Consider the following 5,666-nt stretch of genomic DNA (forward strand, 5'->3'; position numbering starts at 1 on the left):
AAAAAAAAAAAAAAAAAAAAAAGCCAACCTACTGAAAGGCTAGGCCTCTTTTTTAGGAATGCCAAATTGTAAACACAAAGGAAAAATTTTTGAAGTGATACTCCAGTGAACACCTGAATAAGAAAGAGAAACATCTGTATTGCTGATGTGGAGAAAAGTTTAGTGGTTTGGATAGAAGATCAGCCACAGCCTTCCCTTAACTACAGCCTAATAGTTAGGGTTTAACATTCATTCCATGAAGGTTGAGAGAGGTGAGGAAGCTAGAGAAGAAAAGATGAAAGAAAGCTAGCAGAGGTTGGTTTGTGAGGCTTAAGGAAAGAAGCTTTCTCTATGATGTACAAGTTCAAGGTGAAGCCACAAAAGCTCGTGTAGAATTTGTGGTAAGCTATGGTAAGTTTCCTTGAACATCAAGCTAAGATAATTGAGGGTGGCCAAACTGAAATCATTTTTCTTTTCTGAGACAGTCTCTGTCACCTTGGGTAGAGTTCAGTGGTGTCATCATAGCTCACTACAACCTCAAACTCCTGGGCTGAAGCAGTTCTGTCTCAGTCTCTCAAGTAGCTGGGAATACAGGCGCATACCTTGATACTTGGCTAGTTTTTTTGGGTTTTTTTCCTTGTTTTTTAGTAGAGACGGGGTCTCATTCTTGCTCAGGTTTCAAACTGCTGGGCTCAAGCAGTCTACCCACCTTGGTCTCCTAGAGTGCTAGAATTATAGGTGTGAGCCACCTTACCCGACCATTCTAGATGCTATTAAGAATGCTCATTCATGAATTAGGGGTCAAAATGGGAGGAGGCCAAAATAACATCAGGAGTTTGGAAGAAGTTATGTATTCATTTTTTTAAGAGACAGTTTTCCTCTGTCACTCAGGCTGGAGTGCAGTGGTATGATCATAACATAGGTCACTGCAACCTTGAATACCTAAGGCTCAAACAATTCTCTCACCTCAGCCTCCCAAGTAGCTTGGCTAATTTTCAGGGTCTTGGCTATATTGCCCAGGCTGGTCTCAAATTTCTGGGCTTATGAAATCTCTCTTTCTTGATAACCCAAAGTGCTGCTGGGATTACAGGTGTGAGCCACTGTGTGTTAAAATGACAACAGCTGTGCAGTATCTTTAGAGCAATTGAGAATATTGTTCCTCTTTTGATTTTCTGTAGCATTTTATTCTCTCATGGAACTTTCGTTAGTCAAGACTCCTTTAGGAGTTACTATTTTTTCCCCTTACAATGTGCTCTTAATATAAAATGCAAACACTATAAAAGTTGAGTTGTATTTCCTGGTATTTGTGCTACTGTCATATTACTCCAAATGCATTATCTCAGTAAGGTGATGTTACTATGTTTAAACATTTATGTTTCTTTTGCAAACATAAGCAAATAAAAAAAATTATATTCATTTAAAAAAAACACAGATGGGGGTTAACTGTTCTACATGTAATCATTCAATTAATGTCCTTAAATGTCCTCAAGTAAACTTATTTTTCATTTCTTTTTTTTTAAAGAGACAGTCTCTCTCACCCTCCGTAGAGTACTGTGGAGTCACAGCTCACAGCAACCTCCAACTCCCAGGCTTAGGCGATTCTTTTGCCTCAGCCTCCTTAGTAGCTGGGACTAATAGGCGCCTGCCACAATGCCCAGCTATTTTTTTGTTGCTGGGGCCAGGTTTGAACCTACCACCCTCGGTATATGGGGCCAGCACCCTACTACCCACTGAGCCACAGGCGCCACCCTTTTCTTTTCTTTTGAAAAATCTTCTTTGGGGTGACAAAAGATTTAGAATACCCCATAAACTTACTGGATAAGTGATCGTAGGGTTTCAGAGGATTGACTATAACATTGAAAGAAGTTATGGGCAGTGCCTGTGGCTCAGTGAGTAGGGCACTGGCCCCATATACCGAGGGTGGCAGGTTCAAACACGGCCCCAGCCAAACTGCAACAAAAAATAGCCGGGCATTGTGGCAGGCGCCTGTAGTTCCAATTACTCAGGAGGCTAAGGTAAGAGAATCGCCTAAACCCAAGAGGTGGAGGTTACTGTGAGCTGTGATGCGACAGCACTCTACTGAGGGCAACAAAATGAGACTCTGTAAAAAAAAAAAAGAAGTTATACTATGGGTAAGGTGCTGTCAGACAGCATTGTGTGCTACAGAGAAATCTTTAATCAACGGAAGAGTCAGTATGGCAAACCTAAGAAATTCACAACCTTTAGAAACCACCCCCACCCTGGTGAGTCACTAGTCAGTAGCCATTAATATTGATGAAGACCCTCCGCCATCAAAAAGATTACAGGTCACTGAAGGTTTGTTTGGATGATCCTTAGCAGTTTTAAACAAAGTGTTTTTTAAATAAAGGTATATACTTTTAAAATACATAATACTTCTTTACACTTAACATAGTACAGTATAAACATCTTTTACATGCACTGGGAAACAAAAAAAATTGACTTGGCTTTAAATACAGTAGTCTGAACCTGTAATATCTTTGCACAAAACAGTTCCTCAAGTGTATTTTAGGAAAACTAGAACAGTCATAATTCAGTATAATTATTCAGTGTTTTACTAGACGAATGTATTCCTTTTACATTCTCTCTTCATAATGGACTTATTGTAAGTTGCCTGGCTTTTGTAAAACTTAAAGCACTTGGCTAGGCACGTGGCTCATGCCTATAATCCTAGCCCTCTGGGAGGCCAGGGCATGTGGATTGCTTGAGTTCAAGAATTTGAGACAACATCAAGTGGGAGTGAAACCCTATCTCTACTAAAAGTAGAAAAATTAGCCAGGCATTGTGGTGCCTGTAGTTGCCGGTACTGGGGAGGAGGCTGAGGATCCTCTGAGCTGGAGAGTTTGAGGTTGCTGTGCGCTATGGTGATGCTGGGGCACTCTATCCTGGAACAACAGAGTGAGACTCTTGTCAAGCACTTTGTATTTTATATCTGCATGGGCAATTTTTATGTTTCAGACATTTAATATCTGTCTTTCCCTAAAGCCAGTATGATGATCATTTAAAGAAAAAAATTAATTGCCCAGCCACCCACTAGGAGGCAGTACTGCCTACCCCTTTGAGAACCACTGTGCACATTTGTGTGAGGTTAGATATCTCCTTAGGATTGAGTCGTCATTGACTTCAAAGACTTTTCCACCAGGGCAATAATAATATACTTGTTATTTTTTTGTTAGTGATAATTGCTGTTCCTTGAGTTCTATGTGCTCCCTTTTTGCTAATCATATATGTATACCACCAGTACATTTAAACCTTACCACTTGAGGAAGGTTCTGTTATCCCATTTAGAACCAAGGCTTTGTCTAAGACCCATGCTAAATGTTTTGTGTGGAAAGAGTAGGATTTGGACAGAAAGTTGGCTATATAAAGAAAAAGAGCCAAGTACATAAAGGGACAAAGGCAGGAAACTAAAAGTTTCCATGTGGACAAATTAAAAACGCTATGAATTTGTTTGGAGCCTGGAATGGTAGAACATCAGAGAGCTACAGGGGACCTTAGAGATAATTAGAGATGGTGATTTTCTTCCTTTTTTTTGAGACAACAGAGTCTCACTTTGTCACCCTCGGTAAAGTGCTGTGGCATTGCAGCTCATAGCAACCTCAAACTCTTGGGCTCAAGCTAGTCTCTTGTCTCAGCCTCCTGAGTAAGTGGGTCTACAGGTGCCCACCACAATGCCCAGCTATTTTTTGAGACAAGGGCTCGCTTTGGCTCAGGCTGGTCTCGAACCTGTGAGCTCAAGGAATCCACCCACCTCGCCCTCCCAAGTGCTAGGTTTACAGGTTGCACCACCTTGTCCGGCCAAGAGGGTGATTTTCAAATTTTAATGTAGCCAAACTTTGGGGAGTGAAATTGTACCAATAAACATATAGAATATATAAAATGGTTTGAAGTGGTATAGCTTCTTGGAGGCCAAGGTGGGTGGATTGCCTGAGCTCATGGGTTCAAGACCAGCCTAAGCCAGAGCGAGACCTCATCTTTAAAAATAGCTGGGCATTGTGGCGGGCGCCTGTAGTCCCAGCTACTTGGGAGGCTGAGGCAAGAGACTCGCTTGAGCCCAAGAGTCTGAGGTTGCTGTGAGCTGTGACGCTGTGAGACTCTACCAGGGGTGACAAAGTGAGACTGTCTCAAGAAAACAAAAAAATGATACAGGTGTAAAAAGTATAACTTCTAATAGATAATATTGGCTTAGAAAGATAGGAAAAATGTTAGCTTGATGAATACAGTCTTAGATAACCACAGAGCCCAATTTATTATTGTGTTTTGATTATACAGAGAAATAAATGCAAATGGTTAACACTTTCTAACACCTTATTTTGCAATCATAGAGGTGACAGCATAGGAGGGTCCACCCCGCACAACTTAGAGGCACAAATAATATCACTTCGGTATGTTAATACGCATTTGGTGGAAGTTTTATGCATAAAAAATACTTTAAAATTTTTTTAGACTTTTTAACTCAATCTGAATGTCTGTGAGACCTCTGTAACCATGGTATAAGAATCCTTATGTTGCCCACTCCTTCACACTACAGATAAAGAACCTGAGGCCCGGCTTGGCACCTATAGCTCAACTGGCTAAGGCGCCAGCCATGTACACCTAAGGTGGTGGGTTCGAATCCCCAGCCCGGACCCGCCAAACAACAATGATGGCTGCAACCAAAAAATAGCTGGGCGTTGTGGCGGGGCGGGTGCCTGTGGTCCCAGCTACTTGGGAGGTGGAGGCAGAAGACTCGCTTGAGCCCAGGAGTTGGAGGTTGCTGTGAGCTGTAATGCCAGGGCACTCTGCCCAGGGGGACAGCTTGAGGCTCTGTCTCAAAAAAAATAAAAAGAACCTGAGGCCCAGGGAGGTGGAGTGTGAGGCTCAGACTCATGAAGCCCAGCTGGGGCCATCTCCAGGTGTTCAGCCTCCCGACTCTCAGTTTAGTGGGCTTTCTAGGTGACCAGGCACGGCATCTAGTGTGGCAGCGGCAGTGTGCTGTGTAGCCTGGCTCTTGAACCTCTTACCTTGAAAACGTCCTGGCCACTTGCCCATCTCCCAGTAGATAAAGCCTCAGACAGATGGCAAACAGTATTTGGCTCCAGGAATCAAGGCAGGTCTGATTCACCTTGTGGTTTGTTTTCAAGCCAGTCCCAAAAGCTGGCCCCTGATCCTCTGTTCTTTTTTATTCCTCCCCCACTGTGACCAGAGTGGGACTCTTGAGCAACAGGCAAGACACTTGTGAGCGTGGGAATTGCATCGGCTCTTCTGAGAGTTTTCTGGGCTGCAGCGGGACTTGTCTATTCCATTCCTCTGGGTGGTTTAGTGTTGCCCCATCAGCAGCAGTTTCAGTATCAGGGTGGGGCAACAGTGTGGGGTGGAGTGCTGTGTTACTAGGGCTGGCCCTGTTGACTACAGACGCTGACAACAGGTGGTGGCTCAGGGCACAAGAGAACAGGTGGACTACCCACCCCTAGGGTAAAATGCTAACTATTGGCATCTGCTTTTTGAAAGAAAAAAAATCTGCTTATAAATGGCTTTTAGAAATTTACCTTTTTTTTTTTATTTTGAGACAGAGTCTCTCACTTTGTCCTCCTGGGTAGAGTGCTGTGGTGTCCTAGCTCACAGCAACCTCAAATCCTTAGACTCAGGCTATTCCCTTGCCTCAGCCTTACCGAGTAGCTGGGCCTACA

Source organism: Otolemur garnettii, unplaced genomic scaffold (genome assembly GCF_000181295.1).
Source record: "Otolemur garnettii isolate 467f Iridium unplaced genomic scaffold, OtoGar3 scaffold00031, whole genome shotgun sequence".
NCBI classification, from domain to species: Eukaryota; Metazoa; Chordata; class Mammalia; order Primates; family Galagidae; genus Otolemur; species Otolemur garnettii.